This window comes from Pyrus communis, chromosome 3, assembly GCF_041283825.1.
Source record: "Pyrus communis isolate YQ-2024b chromosome 3, ASM4128382v1, whole genome shotgun sequence".
Taxonomy (NCBI): domain Eukaryota; kingdom Viridiplantae; phylum Streptophyta; class Magnoliopsida; order Rosales; family Rosaceae; genus Pyrus; species Pyrus communis.
In genome coordinates this window covers 9,967,935-9,987,328 of record NC_142567.1, presented here as the reverse complement: position 1 = coordinate 9,987,328, position 19,394 = coordinate 9,967,935, and the positions used below count along the sequence as shown (strand labels likewise).

Sequence of the window (19,394 nt, the reverse complement as noted above, 5' to 3'; positions counted from 1 at the left end):
CGAATAAAAAGCAGAAAGGTTAAAGTAATGATGTACCTGAAGGAGAACATGAAGTTGGGAAGCAGGCACTTTAAAAGCTTCGGGTGCATCAGCATGAGCTGCTTGAGAAGCTTGCAGATTAGTTACTTCTGAAACCACATGAAACTCAGGAACTATTGGTTCCCCAAAGGTGGAAACCAGTGTGTGATGGAATTCTTGAGAGACGGAAGGCTGGAGGAAATAGAGGACAATTAATATAAAGAAAAGAGAGTCTCAGGGCAAAAGTATTTGGGGGGGGGGGGGAATACTTACCAAGTTGTTGTCATCCTCCACAAAATACATCATATTCCCAGTAGAAGGATTTGAGAAGTAGAAGTCACCACCAAGGGCATGAATTTTGCTTAAGAGGGAGGAGTTTTCCTTGACCGGGTTAAAAGAAAAGAAGTCTCGGGCGGAGAGATCTTTTTTGCCCACATCTCCTATTCCATACAGTCATAAAAGTAAGAGAATGAAGGAAATTTTGAAGAATAAGGAAACAGACCATAATTCTTTAAGGGTAACATCTCGATGCTTTCTGGCCCTCTATTGCATTTCTAAGCCCAATGGGTCATCCAGTGAAACAGTTATGGGTTTCTTGGTTGCTCAGGGTCCTATATTCAAAGGAAACAAAGTTATTAGCCCAAGCATATAGAATACAAGTCAGAGCAGAAGTCGGACATAGGATTCACTTACTAGAAGCTGTTTGTTTCTTCATTCCCGCTATAAGTGCAATAGCAATGGAAGCAGTGGATGTTTTCAAAGTCTTAGAAGTTTGAGCTCATGTACTTTTCCTGATTGGAGCTGCCTACTTGAGCTCAGGTTGTCTTTCAGGCTCAGAATCAGAAGTCTCCACCACAATTGTTCTCGCTCGCTTTAGTGCCCTAGTTTTTGCCTCGAGCTCGACCTTAGCCTTTGAATCTCCAAATAACTCAGAGATGTCGCCATCTTCTCCAACCTTTCACTTCTTAGCCTCAATTACAACTTCCTGAAAAATCAGAGCATCGATAGTTTTTTCATCTGAACCAGTGCATTCCTTTGAGCTACAAGTTTAAGAAATGAACAAGGGATGAAAAAGAGGACAAAATCTTGAGGTTAGAAATAAAATACAAATTAAAGGAATATGAAGTACTTATCAGAAGAAGCTGGTTCTTTTGATTGATTATTTCCTTCCAATTCTCAAGCTCACCTGAGTTGGGATAAGATTTGAAAGAGAATTGGCTAAAGAGACGATCGTGTGCTTCCCGTAAATCTCCTCCATATTTCTTAACCCACGTAGTTTCCCACCAGATGGAGAAAGTAAAGGTACATTCAAAGTTGAGGACTAAAGACTTTCAGGCAACCTTGCTCATAACCTCAAGGCTACGTCGGGCAGCTCAGAAAGTGACTTCTTCAGGAGAATGGAGGCGGTAAGAGGTGCAACAATGAGCAGAGTCAAAGAATGAGATTGGGATGGCTTGCCTAAAGCCTAATTGTCTACTACAGAAGTTGGGATGATAAACCTCCAGCCCGCGTTCATAACAATCACTACAAACTCCCCAGGCTAAGTCCCGTGGTTGAATACAGCTAATAAATTTCGTTATGTAAAAAGGATTAGTATCTTCTCCAAAGGCATCTTGGAAGGCTTGATCAAAAAACCAGGATACCTCCTAAGAATAGATGCTCCCTACTCTAAGTTTGCTCGAGTCCTGCAAACTCTGAAGAAATAAAAACAGGCAAACGTGGAATGGTCGGTGGAAAGAGATTCGGCCAGAATTCGGGCATGAGCCACACCTTTTGGGAACTCCAGGTTAGCTGCCTGAAAATCTAAGAAATACCATTGTAACCATAATTGGACCATCTAGATTGGTTCGTTGAGGTTGGTCTCAAATGGTTCGCCCTAAGTCATTTAAAAAAAGAGATGGTAAAGATGAGAGAGAAAGAAATGGCCCATAGCGACATCATCAAAATTATGGAGAGCTTCTACTAAAGGAATCTATTCAACCTTCACTCCTTTAGATTTGTTGGGGAAGACGTGCTTGTCGAGCCAATACAAGATGAAGTACATGTGCTCTTGATCTAAGTTGGCATTAGAGGAGTCTGTACCAAAACTCTTCTTCACAAAATGGATGAAACCCTTAAAAGAGGTCCTATAACTCTTAAAGGTTGCAGACTTGTATTCTAGTTGGAGCAGAGGAGCAGAGGAACCTGAACTTTCAGCAGTCGAGCGAGAAAGTGGTGCCGAGTCATGAGTCGCATCCACGATTCTGTTCGAGGGTCTTAGCCTAAAGACTTGCGCCATATCCAGGATTGTTGGAGACATGGGGCCCATCCTAAAGTCAAAGGTGTTAGTGCCCAAGTTCCGAGTAAAGGCGTGCGACAATGGTTATTGAGAAACAACTGTTCAATCATTATTATTGCCTCGGGTTACAGGCTTAACAACGATTGAAGGGGGCACTATTTGGGTTAATATTTAACTTTGGACTTCAAGAAAAGAAAGCCCAAAAGAGCTTAATAAAGGATATTTTTCCCGAGGCCCAGAGTCAAGCCCAGATACCCATCTCGAGACAATATGACGGCTCCCCATTTAATGCAAAGACTAGATGCTTACAAGAGAAGTGATAACCGATGGAAATCCACCTACTCCTGGCCCAAAAACACTTTCTGAATGACAGAACATGTAAAAATGCTGATGAGTCACTACCCTTCAGTTGCTTTCGGGCAAGAGTAGAAGCAGTACAGTAAGGTTAAAATACATCTCCTAAATAAGATACACCATAGTATGGAGGACGTTGTGACTAGTGAGCTTTTCACTGTCAAAATACATCTTATCCGGCTCTCCTGATCCCCCTCCTTCCTCCGCCTTCCTTCCTCTGCGCAACCCAAATTCCAACCCAACCGCTGCCCACAATTGTTTCAGATGTCCGATTTCTCCTCGAGAAAAAGATAAATGGCCAGCAATTCCGACACCTACTGTTTATACATTTTCGTTGAAAAGTACAATGAAACGTCAATTAAAGCAAATCATCCTTGCCCAAATCATCAAAAACCCTAAACCCCAACTCTTAAACCCTCTACTGGGACATCTCACAAACTCCCCCGCCCCACAAACTGCCCTTTTCCTCTACAACCAAATGCTCCACTTCCCAACCTCCCACAATCACTACACCTTCACTTACGCTCTCAAGGCATGTTGCTTCCTCCATGATGACAACAAGGGACGGGAAGTCCACGCCCGCGTCGTAAAAACTGGGCACTTTTCCGATACCTTCATCCAAAACTCGTTGCTTCATTTCTACGTAACCCAAGCTGACATTGTATCCGCTACCCGGGTTTTCGAATCCATACCAAACCCTGATGTTGTTTCGTGGACTTCGATGATTTCGGGTCTTAACAAGTGTGGATTTGTGGAGGAAGCAATTGTTAAGTTTATGTCCATGGATGTGCAGCCTAATTCTACTACTCTTGTCATTGTTATGTCCGCTTGTTCAAGTTTAGGAGCTTTAAAGTTTGGTAAATCTGTTCATGGATATTGTATGAGGAAGTTATCTGAAAGGAATGTTATTTGGGACAATGCAGTGTTGGATTTTTACATGAGATGTGGGTCTTTGGTGAGTGGACGGTACCTGTTTGTAAATATGCCAAAGAGAGATGTGTATTCTTGGACTAGCATGGTGGGTGGTTATGCACAAAGAGGATTTTGTGATGAGGCAGTGAGGCTTTTTCAGGAGATGGTTCAGGGAGAGGAAGTTGAGCCTAATGAGGCTACCATTGTAAATGTATTGTCAGCGTGTTCTTCGATTGGAGCATTGAGTTTAGGCCAGTGGGTGAATTCGTATATAAGTGCGCGGCCAGATCTCATGTTGAATGGCATTGTGGGAAATGCATTAATAAACATGTATGTAAAGTGTGGTGAAGTAGGTATGGCAGTTTCAGTTTTTAAAACCCTGGTTTGCAAGGATAACGTTTCTTGGAGTACCATCATAAGCGGCATGGCCATGAATGGTTATGGTATACATGCGTTGCAGCTCTTTTCGCTCATGCTAGTCCACGGGATTCCTCCTGATGATATAACCTTCCTTGGCGTGTTATCAGCATGCAGTCACGCAGGTCTAGTCGATCAAGGGTCAATGTTTTTCAATGCTATGAAAAATGTTTATCAGATCGCCCCTCAAACACGGCATTACGTCTGCCTAGTTGATATGTATGGTCGAGCGGGGTTCTTGGAGGAAGCAGAGAGTTTCATTAAGGAAATGCCAACAGAAGCAGACGGCGCTGTTTGGGGAGCGTTTCTTAATGCATGCAAAATTCATGGGAATGAGAAGATGTTTGAGAGGATCAGAAATGATCTCCTCAAGAGTAGAGGAGTAAGCATCGGAACTTATGCTCTTGTATCGAATACATACGCTACTCACGAACGGTGGGATGAGGCTAATAAGGTTCGTGATGAAATGAGACAGAAGGGGTTGAAGAAATTAGCAGCATATAGCCAGATAGATGTTGATCCAAATATCTTATAATCTCAGTACATGTTTGATGTACCTTGTACAGTAGAAATTATTCAAACACATTGAGGTTCTTTCAGATTGAGCAACAAATCTACTCTCTCAAACACTTTAAAACTTTACACTCCAATTATTAGACAATACGATATTTTCATTTTCATTTTGTTATAATAGGAATCTAATGCTCGATAAATACGCTTGTCTATTTACTACAGAACGATTAAGGCTAGTCGCGATCTTTTTTCCGCTTGTCATCTGTTTTTCACGCAATGATATTAGGACGTCTATGACAGTCGCGAACACGACATACAAGTTCAGTTCATGGTTTTTGCAGCTCTATTGTAATAAATTAGTCAATTAATTAATTGGCAAAGAAGTAATATTAGCACGAAATAATAAATAGTTAGGGGATTGTTGAGGTTTAAACAATTTATGGCAACTTGTGAGTTGAATTTATCATACCCAATAAATACCAAATTTAGAAACTTTAGTATTTAATACCTCATATCAATAAATATGTTGCTAAAGTTGAGAAAGTTGAAAGCTTCACCATTAACGTATTTACCAAAATGTGTTTACTAAGAGGGTGTGATATAATATTTGTGCTAAAATGAGTTTACCGAGAAAGGGGTGCTCATTTACTTAAGAGAATTTTAACGAAAAGTCCGCAGTATTGTTCGCTTTAACGAAAAACACATTTTTACAATAAAAAGTCAAACCTGGTACTATTCACTTTATCCTTTATTTTGTCCTTATCGTTGCTCAAAGTTTTCAAGCCCTTTTCATTAGTTTTCCTTTTACTTAATCTATTGTACTTCAAAAATTCTTTATTTCTTAACAAATTTAATCTCGTACGTCACATTTTCATTTTGATATAGTAGGAATAATAATGCTCGCACTACTACGAAACCATTTATTAGTGTCGCTATGATAACTGACAAGAAATGATGCAGTGGCAAATACAATAAGAGACAAATTGCCAGAGTCAGGAAATGAATTTTTCGACAGAAAATACTATAAAACTGACAATAATTATGTCGGATATAATCGACAAAGAATATATTAATAATGAATAAATAAGAGCATTCTCTGTCGGATAAAACTGACAGAAAATACTATAAAGCCGACAGAACTAGTGTAAGATATTATCGATAGAGAATTTATTAATAATGAATAAATAAGAGCATTATCTGTTGGATAAAACTGACTGAAAATATATTAATAATAAAAAATATATATAAACCAAGACGATGGAAAACTTTCATTAGTTGAAAGAGCGATGATGAACAGGGTATTAACCAAGACGATGGAAAACTGGACAGAAGAAACATGCTGATTGGTCTTGGAGCTGGAGAGCTGGAGGGCCACCAGTCTTGGCCTTGGGATCAACCCATTTGCCACCGCTCTTCCGATTCCCACTCCTGACCTATGCGTCCCGACCACGGAGGATTTGATTGGGCTTCATTGTTGTCCACAACCGTCTACTGAAATCATCAAATTCAAGCTACCAGACAAAGTCCCAAATTCACTCCGCACCAGGCCAGAGGCACATAAAGTCGATGAAAAGTAATTAAAAAACTACAAAACGGCCATCGAGCGAATGAAGAACCTCCCCGAGGACGACCCACGTAACTTCTGGAACCAAGCTAAAGTTCACTGCAATTACTATGTTAGCTGTGAAAAGTATTTAAAAAAACTACAAAACTGCATATTACTATGTTAGCTGTGATAAAAATGGCAAGGAGAAAGTTCACTGCAATGAAATACAAGTTCACTCCTTGTGGCTCTTCTACCCCTTCCAACGCTGGTACCTCTACTTTTGCAAGAGAATCCTTGCCAAGCTCATTGAGGAGATCGATCCAAATTTTGCTTTGCCTTTCTGGAACTGGGACGGTAAAGATGGCATGTACTTGCCTTCCATTTTCGAGGAGGACCGCAGTAGTTCCCCACTCTTCGACCACTACCGAAACGCCAAGCACCGGAAGCCGGGATTTGTGTTGCACAGGCGAAAGGAAGAGATGAAGGGGTTTTATTTTGAAAAAATTTCATTACTCTTTATTATAACAGACAAAAAAAAAATAAAAAAAAAAAAAAAAAAAAGAGGTCAAATATTCCCCCAAAATTCCCTTCCAAAATTTTAAATCCCCCCCCAAAAAAAAATTATTACGATTTAAAAAAATAAAATAATTATTATTTGGTTTAATAAATAAATAAATAATATATATTTAAATAGAATACGTTTTTAAGAATTAAATAAATAATTGTTTGGTTTAATAAATAATAACCCATGTAAAATGTGCGATAAAAAAACAAAAAGATAATTGTACAATGAAAATGTCATTACACAAACTAAATATTGTCTAATCAATACATGAAAAACATAAATAAAAATTTAGCACAAATTACTTTTCCCACTTCAAAATTTAGGCAAATTTAATGGAGATATGCATTCTACGAAACAAGTTTCAATGATCTAACCGTCAAACTTGTTTGTAGATATTACAAGATCGCATACATAAAAAATCGCAAAAAAAAAAAAACATTCAGAGATTAGGTAACAGAACAAAAGTTTTCGACGGTTATAAACGAAAAATCACAATTTAACGGTTATTTTAGCTTCGGTTTTGATGATTTTTTTACAGCTACACTCCTCGAACCTATAAGAATGCAATGAAAAAATTCGATCTTCAATTTAAAATATTTACACTAGTGGATACCACAAAATCTTATTTTATACTTAATGGAAGTATAATATTAACTCTAAGTGTTTGTTTAATATACCGTTTTGACGCGATATGCATTCTACGAAACTTTTTTCAACGATCCAACTGTCAAACTTATTTGTACACACTCCGAAATTGCATACATAAAAAAAAAATATTCAGAGATAAAGTAATGGAACAAAAGTTTTCAACAGTTATAAATGAAAAATCACAATTCAACGGTTATTTTATCTTCGAGTTTAATGATTTTTTACAACTACACTCCTCGACCCTATAAGAATGCAATGAACGAATTCGATCTTCAATTTAAAATATTTACACTAGTGGATACCACAAAATCTTAGTTTATACTTAATGGAAGTATAATATTAACTCTAAGTGTTTGTTTAATCTACTTTTTTTGACGCGATACACATTATATGAAACTTTTTTAAACGATCCAACCGTCAAACTTATTTTTACACACTCCGAGATTGCATACATAAAAAATTGTAAAAAACAAATATTCAGAGATTACGTAATAGAACAAAAAAGTTTTCGACGGTTATAATCGAAAAATCACAATTTACAGTTATTTTAGCTCCGATTTTAATGATTTTTTTACAACTACACTCCTCAACCCTATAAGGATGCAATGAATAAATTTGATCTTCAATTTAAAATATTTACACTAGTGGATACCATAAAATCTTATTTTATACTTAATGGAAGTATAACATTATCTCTTTAAGTGTTTATTTAATCTACCGTTTTGACGCGATACACATCCTACGAAACATTTTTCAATGATCTAACCATCAAACTTGTCTGTACACACTCCGAGATCGCATATGTAAAAAATCACAAAAAAACAAATATTTAGAGATGAGGTAATAGAACAAAAGTTTTCGATGATTATAAACGAAAAATCACAATTTAATGGTTATTTTAGCTCCGATTTTGATATTTTTTACAGTTACACTCCTCGACCCTATAAGAATGCATTGAACGAATTCGATCTTCAATTTAAAATATTTACACTAGTGGATACTGTCACATCCCGGCTCGGGGCGGATCACTTCCCGGGCCCGCTCCACCACCGTAGCACGATATTGTCCGCTTTGGGCTTACCGAATCCCTCACGGTTTTGTTTTTGGGAACTCACGAGCAACTTTCCAGTGAGTCACCCATCATGGGATTGCTCTACCCCTCTTCTCACTTAACTTCGGAGTTCCTACGGAACCCGAAGCCAGTGAGCTCCCAAAAGGCCTCGTGCTAGGTAGGGATGTGAATATACATATAAGGATCACTTCCCTGGGCAATGTGGGATGTCACAGATACCATAAAATCTTATTTTATACTTGATGGGGAAGTATAACATTAACTCTAAGCGTTTGTTTAATTTACCATTTTGATGCGATACACATTCTATGAAATATTTTTCAACGACCCAACCGTCAAACTTGTTTGTACACACTCTGAGATCGCATACGTAAAAAATCGCAAAAAACAAACGTTCATAGATTAGGTAACGGAACAAAAGTTTTTGATGGTTATAAACGAAAAATCACAATTTAACGGTAATTTTAGCTCCAATTTTGATTTTTTTTATAGCTACACTTCTCGACCCTATAAGAATGCAATGAATGAATTCGATTTTCAATTTAAAATATTTACATTAGTGCATAAATCTTATTTTATACTTAATGGAAGTATAACATTAACTCTTAAGTGTTTGTTAAATTTATCAATTTGATAGGATATGCATTCTACGAAACTAGTTTCAATGATCCAAATGTCAAATATGTTTGTATATACTCCGAGATAACATGTGTAAAAAATCACAAAAAAAAAAAAACATTCAGAGATTAGGTAACGGGACCATGAGTGAAAAAAAAAACATTCAGAGATTATTCTAGCTGCTGCCAAAAATTTTGCTTTATTCGTGTCGATTATATCCGACAGGGCCATGAGTGAAAAAAAAAATATTTAAATCGTGTGTTTATTTATTTATTTTTAATCAATATAACATTTTAAAATAATAAAATAGTCAATTTTTGTCGGTTATAACCACCAAAATACTAAATAATAACCACCAGAAACTAAAATAATAAAATAGTCAATTTCTGTCGGTTATAATCACCACCATTAACTTAAAAACTGCCGAAATATGTTAAAAATGTTTATAAAAAAAATTCAAAAATTTTGGCGATTATAATAATTCTATGGCGGTTGCATTCGACACTAAATATCCGCCAGGAATTATGTCGGATATAACCGACAGGATTTTATTGTTATCACACACTAACTGAATGATGTGTCGGATATCTTTTATCCGACATAATGGCTTATTAAATCGCCACCATCATTCGACACCTAAAGTTAATATTGTAGTAGTGTATAGACAGATTAACTCCGTCAAGCCTGTAGGATTAGTGAAGAGTGTTCTCCCTCTCATATCGTATACCAATCATGATTTGCATAATTGGATTTGTGGATGCAAATTTCCGTCTTTTTATTCTTGGACAAAATTGAACCTACAAAACAATTATCACATTTGGTCAAGGCCAAGAGCCTTACGCGCCCACGATGAATTAGGGAGAGGGGCTTTGGCCGAAGAACCTCCGATACCAAAGTTAGAATTTGAGGGAAAAATGTGTAGAGAATTTGGAGAATTTTGCAAGAGTGTTGAACTTCGATGTTTGGAGAAAATGGGGTGGTATTCCTAGAGCTATGGCCAGCCTTATTAGGAGAATAGGGACCGGTCATATGTAGTATTTTTGGTGTTAATTTCAATCAATTAGCTAATTAATAAATTAATTGGGTAATAAATCAATTAATTAGCTAATTAATATAATTTGAAAGGAATGATTTGGGGGTTACCTTGTGGAGAAGATTGGATGAGGATGGATGAAATAGGTTTTGAATAATTATCTATTTTGAGCACTTTTGACCTTCATTGAGTCATGATTGTCCACTGCTCACATGAAAGGGCAGTCGGTGTAGAGATCTCGAGTTTTGATGCAGATTTTCACTTGGACTTGGAATTAGATTCTTCTAGGAAAGGGAAATAAATCACCTCCAAAGCCTATTTAAGCGTACCTTAAGTAGGGGATTAAATCAACTTCGGAGGGTAATTATTTGTCCCTACAAGAAAGAGAGAAGACTAGAGGATATTTGTTCCCCCTCCCCTAGCACTCTTTTTTGCTTGCCGGTGCAAAGAACTGTCTTCCATTGATTTCTTTGTTTTCTTCGCGCGGCACCAATGTAAGAAAAACTTAATTCTCCTTGTCTTCTTCTTAGGTGGTGGTGCTGACACGAGGTAGCCATTGGGATGCTACGCCATGTCGGCTGGTAGGGGCCAGGAGTTGGCTTGGCATGAGCCAATGAGGTGGTGTGGCAGGGGCCATTGCTTGTGTTGCTCGGCTGATTGAAGCCAAGGACTGGCTCGGCATGGGCCGAGGAAGTGGCGTGGTGTCAAATATGTTTGTATATACTCCAAGATAGCATGTGTAAAAAATCGCAAAAATAAAAAAAAAAAAAAAAAACATTAAGAGATTATTTAATGGGCCCATGAGTGAAAAAGAAAAACATTTAGAGATTATCTGGCGGCTGTCCAAAATTTTTCTTTGTTCATGTCAGTTATATTCAACAAGGCCATGAGTGAAAAAAAAAAAAAATTTAAACCATGTCTTTATTTATTTATTTTTAATCAATATAACATTTAAAAATAATAAAATAGTCAATTTATGTTAGTTATAACCACCAGAGTACCAAAATAATAACCACCAGAAACTAAAATAATAAAATAGTTGATTTTTGTCCATTTACTGTAGAACAATTAAGGCTAGTCGAGTTCTTTTTCCTACTTGTTGTCTCTTTTTCACGCAACAATATTCACTAACACGACAAACAAGTTCAATTCACGGTTTTTGAAACTCTGTTGTAATAAACTAGTCAATGAATTAATTTGCAAACAAGTAATGTTTGTGCAAAATAATATATAGTTATGTGATTGTTGAGATTAATTAAACAATTTATCGGAACTTGTAAGTTGCGTTTATGGTACGAAAATAAATACCAAATTAGAAACTCTAACATTTGATACCTCACTTTGGTAAATACATTGCTAAAGTAGTTTTAAAGGAAAATGCGTTTTTCATTTTAAGAGTGACTCGCACCTTTGCCTTATCCCTTATAAGTGTAGAAGTCCTTGCATCAAAGTTCAACTGTTTCTAAGCGATCATTTTCTGAGAAAATCAAAAGTTACTCATTCTTTCCACCATTATGGCCGGACGAAACATGTTACCAATTGTGGTCATTTTTCTTTTGGTGAGTTGCTCATTTCCAACGTTAGTGCATTTGGATGACTCGACGGTCGTGGTTAAGTGCAAAAAACATTTCAGCATAAAATATGCAATCGACGTGTACAACTATATTTTCAAAGGGAAGAAAATTGGTGACTTAAGTTGTCGGGCCCTTGTGGCGTTGGGAAAACCGTGCCATAATGTTTTCGTGAACAACACCTTTACTTATGAGCACATCGGGAATAGAACTGTTATTCAAGCCAAGGCTAATTGAGTATTTAATCATTGTATAATTGAAAATTTTGTCCCACCTCCTTCTTCGCTATCTTAAACAGAGAATTGAACTTCTCTACGGCTAACAAATTTGTGGGATGTTTCATGAGTTAGAATAAAATTTCAATAAATTTGCTCTAATGCATTGTTACGACTTCACTTTGTTGTTTTGAGTTGTAAAGCATTTTCTAAATGATTGAGGACTGAACAATAGTAATAAAACAACTACCACGCCAATTTAAAATCCTTCCTGAAACATAGTAACTAATAGAGATCAATTTTACATTTATTCGGCCTTTACCCCTGCATTACGTTTGGTTATTATAGCTACACTGCATATTGATGTGTAGTGCTTATTTTTCTTGAAATTTATATTGCTCGTCCCATTTCAAGCATGTACGGAACTATTGTCCGCTATATGACTACTCATATGGTCGCGATCTATCTCGTAACAGTCATACGTGTCTTCTTCATTGTTTCCGGCTCCAAGTTGAGAAAGATGAAAAGCTCGCGATGGCATATTGCCCAAAATTCTTACAAAATAGCATTGAAATGGATTTATGAAAGACTCTTGATCGACTCCTATTGGCCTTTTGGTTCAAATTGTTATGCACATGCTACACTTTATAAAAGTGTGCTACCTTGGTATCTTTTTATATTTATGTATTTTTTTTTTTTTATCATTTTTACTTTGGTCTGAATAACCAAAACTAGGATATTTGTTGAATAATTTGACACATTAGTGACACAACTGTAGTTTGGGAACGTCATATGCAGGTGCATGGGACATGAGTATTGTACTATACGCAGTAGGGTGTGATAATATTTGTTCTAAAATGAGTTTACCAAGAAAATGGTGCTCATTTATTTAATCTATCGCACTTCAATAGTTCTTCGCTTCTTAACAAATTTAATCTCTCATGTCACATTTTGATTTTGATATAGTAGAAATAATATTGCTCAAGAAATACGTTTGTCCATTCACTGCAGAAAAATTAAGGCTAGTCGCGTTCTTTTTCCTATTTGTCGTCTCTTTTTCACACAACGATAGTCACTAACATGACATGCAAGTTCAGTTCATGGTTTTCACAACTCTATTGTAATAAACTGGTCAGTTAATTAATTTGCAAATAAGTAATATTTATGTGACATAATAAATAGCTATGTGATTGTTGAGATTAGTTAAACAATTTATGGGAACTTGTAAGTTGCGTTTATGGTACCAAAACAAATATCAAATTAGAAACTCTTGTATTTGATCCCTCATAGCAATAAATACGGTGCCAAAGTAGTTTTAAAGGAAAATACATTTATCATTTTTCGAATGAATCGCACCTTTACCTCATCCCTTTAAAATGTAGAAGTCCTTGCTTTAAAGTTCAACTACATCTAATGGATCATTTTCTAAGAAAATCAAAAGTCACTCATTCTTTACACCATTATGGTGGACTAAACAGGTTTCCAATTGTGGTCATTTTGCTGTTGGCGAGTTGCGTACTTCCAACGTTGGCGCATTTGTATGACTCCCCGGCCGTGGTTGAGTGCAAAAAACATTTCAGCATAAAATATGCATTCGATGTGTACAATGTTTTTGTAACTTTAGTTGTCGGGCCCTTGTGGCGTTGGGAAGACCGTGCCATAATGTTCGTGAACAACACCTTTACTTATGAGCACACCAGGATCAGAACTGCCATTTAAGCCAGGGCTGACCGAGTACTTAATCATTGTATAATAGTAACTTCCATCTCACCTCCTTCTTCACTATCTTAAACAGAGAATTGAACTTCTCTAGGGCTAACAAATTTGTGCGATGTTTCATAAGTTAGAATAAAATTTTGATATATTTGCTTTGATGCGTTGTTACAGCTTCACTTTGTTGTTTTGAGTTGTAAAGCATTTTCAAAATGATTGAGGAATGAACAATAGTAATAAAACAACTACCACGCCAATTTAAATTACTTCGTGAAATCGTAACTAAGAGAGATCAATTTTACAATTATTAGGCCTTTACCCGTGCATTACATTTCGTTATTACAACTACACTAGATATTGATGTGTAGTGCATATTTTTCTAGAAACTTATATTGCTCGTCCCATTTCAAGCATGTACAGAACTATTGTCCGTTATATGGCTACTCGTACGATCGCGATCTTCCTCGTAACAGTCATACGTGTCTTCATCATTGTTTCCGACTCCAAGTTGAGAAAGATGAAAAGTTCGCTATGGCGTATTGCCTACAATTATTACCAAACGACATTTAAATAGGTTTACAAAAGACCCTTGATCAACTCCAATTGGCCTTTTGGTTCAAGTTGTTTTGCACATGCTACACTTTATAAAAGTGTGCTACCTCAGTATCTTTTTATATTTTTGTATTTTTCTTTATCTTTATTACTTTGGTCTGAATAACCAAAACTAGGATATTTGTTGAATAAATTGACACATTATTGATGCAACTGTAGCTTGTTAATGTTATAATCAGGCGTGCAGGACGTGAGTATTGTACCAGACGCAGTAGGGTGTGATATAATAGTTGTGCTAAAATGAGTTTACCAAGAACGGGGTGCTCATTCATTTTATCTATTGTACTTCAATAGTTCTTCACTTCTTAACAAATTTAATCTCTCGCGTAACATTTTGATTTTGATATAGTAGAAATAATAATGCTCCAGAAATAGGTTTGCCCATTTACTACAGAACAATTAAGGTTTATTGCGTTCTTTTTCCTGCTTATCGTCTCTTTTTCACGCAACGATAGTGACTAAAACGACATGCAAGTTCAGTTCACGGTTTTCACAACTCTATTATGATAAACTAGTCAGTGAATTATTTTGCAAATAAGTAATATTTGTGCGAAATAATAAATAGCTATGTGATTGCTGAGCAGTAAACAATTTATGGGAACTTGTCAGTTGCGTTTATGGTTCCAAAATAAATTCCAAATTAGAAACTCTCGTATTTGATAGCTCACATTAGTAAATACGTTGCCAAAGTACTTTTAAAGGAAAATACGTTTATCATTTTTCGTATGACTCGCACCATTGCCTTATCCTTTATAATTGTAGAAGTCTTTCGTCAAAGTTCAACTCCATCTAAAGGATCATTTTCTGAGCAAATCAAAAGTTACTCATTCTTTCCACCATTATGGCCGGACTAAACATGTTTTCAATTGTGGTCATTTTGCTTTTGGCGAGTTGCGCACTTCCTACACTAGGGCATTTGGATGACTCGCCAGCTGTGGTTGAGTGCAAAAAACATTTCAGCATAAAGTATGCATTTGACGTGTACAATTATATTTTCAAAGGGAAGAAAATTGGTGACTTTAGTTGTCGGGCCCTTGTGGCGTTGGGAAGACCATGCCATAATGTTTTCGTGAATAGCACCTTAACTTATGAGCACACCGGGAATAGAACTACCATTCAAGCCAGGGCTGATCGAGTATTTAATCATTGTATAATTGCAACTTCCGTCCCACCTCCTTCTTCACTATCTTAAACAGTGAATTGAACTTCTCTATGGCTAACGAATTTGTGGGATGTTTCATGAGTTAGAATAAAATTTCGATATATTTGCTTTGATGCGTTTTTACGACTTCACTTTGTTGTTTTGAGTTGTAAAGCATTTTCTAAATGACTAAGGAATAAACAATAGTAATAAACCAACTACCACACCAATTTAAAGTACTTCGTGAAATCGTAACTAATTGAGATCAATTTTACATTTATTCGGCCTTTACCTGTGCATTACGTTTGGTTATTACAGCCACATTGCTTATTGATGTGTAGTGCTTATTTTTCTAGAAACTTATATTGCTCGTCCCATTTCAAGCATGTATGGAACTAATGTCCGTTATTTGGCTACATGTATGATCGTGATCTTCCTCGCAACAGTCAGACGTGTCTTCTTGATTGTTTCCAGCTCTAGGTTGAGAAAGATGAAAAGTTCGCCATGGCGTATTGCCTAAAATTATTACAGAACGACGTTGAGATGGGTTTAAGAAAGACTCTTGATCAACTCCTATTGGCCTTTTGGTTCAAGTTGTTATGCACATGCTACACTTTGTAAAAGTGTTCTACCCCGGTATCTTTTTTTATATTTGTATTTCTTTTTTTTATCTTTTTTACTTTGGTCTGAATAACCAAAAGTAGGATATTTGTTGAATAATTTGGCACATTATTGACGCAATTGTAGCCCGTTAATGATATATTCAGGCGTGCGGGACATGAGTATTGTACCGTACACAGTAGGGTGTGATATAATATTTGTGCTAAAATGTGTTTACCAAGAAATGGGTGGTCATTTTTTTAATCTATTGTACTTCAGTAGTTCTTTGCTTCTTAGCAAATTTAATCTCTCACGTCACATTTTGATTTTGATATGGTAGAAATAAGGGTAAAGTACAAAAAACTACCTCAACTATTGATGTCACGACACTTTCATACCTCATCTTTTAAAATTGACAATGTCATACCTCATCTTACGAATATGTGCCAACGTTATACCTTTCGTTAGTCTGCCGTTAATTTATTAGTTAAATGCTGACGTGGCTTGATCCAGACCCCACTTTCTTTTAAAAAAAATTAAAAAAATATTAAAAAAAAACTAAAAAAATCATTTAATATTTTTAAATATTAAAATAATAAAGAAAAGTTAAAAAAGAAAAAAAAAATCCCAACCCCCTCCCCCCTTCTCTCTTTCCCCATCTTCTTCTTCTCTAAGTAATTTTCAACCAAAAAAAAAAAAAAAAAAAAATTTGAAAACCCATTAACCCCCAACCCCCCGAAGAAGAAAATGACAACTCTCTCTCCCCATCTTCTTCTTCTCTGCGCAATTTTCAACCAAAAAAAAAAAAAAACAAAATTTGAAAACCCATTAACCCCCAACCCCCCAAAGAAGAAGAAGATTCAGTTCGTCCCCCCCCCCCCCCCCGCGCCCAAAAAAAACAAATCCAACCCCCTCCAGGCCGATTCCGCGAAGGGTGGGTGCTAGGTTGGGTGGCTGCAAGGATGGGTGGATGCGAGAGGAAGGCGAACCGGGATTTTTTTTTTTTTTTTTTTTTTTGGGTTGCAGGTAGGGGCTCATGTGGGGGAGAAGAGGGGGTGGGGGGATGGGGAAGGGTTTTATGGGTTGCAGGCTTGCAGCAGGTAGATGGGGGCGGGAAGGAGGGAGGGAAAGGAACGAAATGTTTTGTTTTGTTTTTTTTTTTTTTAATAAAAAGTGGGCCCTGAATCAAGCCACGTCAGCATTTAATTGAGAAATTCACGCTAAGCTAACGGAAGGTATAACATTGGCACAAATTCGTAAGATGAGGTATGACATTGTCAATTTTAAAAGATGAGGTATGAAAGTGTCGTGACACCAATAGTTAAGGTAGTTTTTTGTACTTTACCCTAGAAATAATAATGCATTCGACATGTACATTTTGATTTTGATTTTGATATGGCTGGACTAAACATTCAATTGTGGTCATTTTGCTTTTGGCGAGTTGTGCACTTCTGACACTGGCACATTCGGATGACTCGCCAGTCATGGTTGAGTACAAAAAACATTCAGCATAAAGTATGCATTCAACGTGTATAATTATATTTTCAAAGGGAAGAAAATTGATGACTTTAGTTGTTGGGCCCTTGTGGCGTTGGGAAGACCGTGCCATAATGTTTTCGTGAACATCACATTTGCTTATGAAGACACCGGGAACAGAACTACCATTCACCCCAAGGCTGATCGAGTATTTAATCATTGTATAATTGCAAGTTCCATCCCACCTCTTTCTTCGTTATCTTAAACAGAGAATTGAACTTCTCTAGGGCTAACAAATTTGTGGGATGTTTCATGAGTTAGAATAAAGTTTCGATATATTTGCTTTGATGCGTTGTTACAACTTCACCTTGTTGTTTTAAGTTGAAGCATTTTCTAAATGATTGAGGATTGAACAATAATAATAAACAACTACCACGCCAATTTAAATTACTTCGTGAAATCGTAACTAATAGAGAACAATTTTACATTTATTCGGCCTTTACCCGTGCATTTCGTTATTACAGCTACACTGCATATTGATGTGTAGTGCATATTTTTCTAAAAACTTATATTGGCCATCCATTTCAAGCATGTATGGAACTATTGTCCGTTATATGGCTACTCGTATGGTCGCGATCTTCCTCGTAACAGTCATACGTGTCTTCTTCATTGTTTCTGGCTCCAAGTTGAGAAAGATGGAAAGTTCACCACGGCGTATTGCCTAAAATTCTTACAAAATGACGTTGAAATGGGCTTACGAAAGACTCTTGATTGATTCTTATTGGCCTTTTTGTTCAAGTTGCTATGCACATGCTACACTTTGTAAAAGTGTGCTAACTTGGTATCTTTTCTTATTTTTGTATTTTTTTTTATCTTTTTTACTTTGGTTAGAGTAACCAAAAGTAGGATATTTGTTGAATAATTTGACACATTATTGAGACAATTGTAGCTCGTTAACGTTATATTCAAGCGTGCGAGACGTGAGTATTGTACCATACGCAGTAGGATGTGATATAATATTTGCGCTAAAATGAGTTAACCAAGAAAGGGGTGTTCATTTATTTAATCTATTGTAATACAGTTCTTCGCTTCTTAACAAATTTAATCTCTCACGTCACATTTTGATTTTGATATAGTAGAAATAATAATGCTCGAGCAATACGTTTGTCCATTTACTGCAGAACAATTAGGGCTAGTTGCGTTCTTTTTCCTGCTTGTCTTCTCTTTTCACGCAACGATAGTCACTAACACGACATGCAAGTTCAGTTCACGGTTTTCAGAACTCTATTGTAATAAACTAGTCAATGAATTAATTTGCAAACAAGTAATATTTGTGCGAAATAATAAATAGCTATGTGATTGTTGAGATTGGTTAAACAATTTATGGGAACTTGTAAGTTGCGTTTACTGTACCAAAATAAATACCAAATTAGAAACTCTTGTATTTGATAGCTCACATCAGTAAATACGTTGCTAAAGTAGTTTTAAAGGAAAATACATTTATCATTTTTTGAATGACTCGCACCTTTGCCTCATCCCTTATAAGTGTAGAAGTCCTTGCGTCAAAGTTCAACTATATCTAAAGGATCATTTTCTGAGAAAATAAAAAATTAGTCATTATTTCCACCATTATGGCTGGACTAAGCATGTTTCCAATTGTTGTCATTTTGCTTTTGGCGAGTTGCGCACTTCCAACATTGGCTCATTTGGATGACTCACCGGCCGTGGTTGAGTGCAAAAAACATTTCAGCATAAAGTATGCATTCGACGTGTACAACTATATTTTCAAGGGGAAGAAAATTGGGGACTTTAGTTGTCGGGCCCTTGTGGCGTTGGGAAGACCATGCCATAATGTTTTCGTGAACAACACCTTTACTTTTGAGCACATCGGGAACAGAACTGCCATTCAAGCCAGAGCTGACCGAGTATTTAATCATTGTATAATTGCAACTTCCGTCCCACCTCCTTCTTCGTTATCTTAAACAGAGAATTGAACTTCTCTAGGGCTAACAAATTTGTGGCATGTTTCATGAGTTAAAATAAGGTTTCGATATATTTTCTTTGATGTGTTGTTACAACTTCACTTTGTTGT

The 19,394-nt window shown here is 36.4% G+C and overlaps 1 pseudogene; it reads left to right on the top strand.

Annotated features, from left to right (window-relative positions):
* Window positions 1-2,818: 2,818 nt before the first annotated feature.
* On the top strand, window positions 2,819-4,670 carry LOC137714425 (pentatricopeptide repeat-containing protein At1g08070, chloroplastic pseudogene; annotated as a pseudogene).
* The last annotated feature ends 14,724 nt before the right edge of the window (window positions 4,671-19,394 follow it).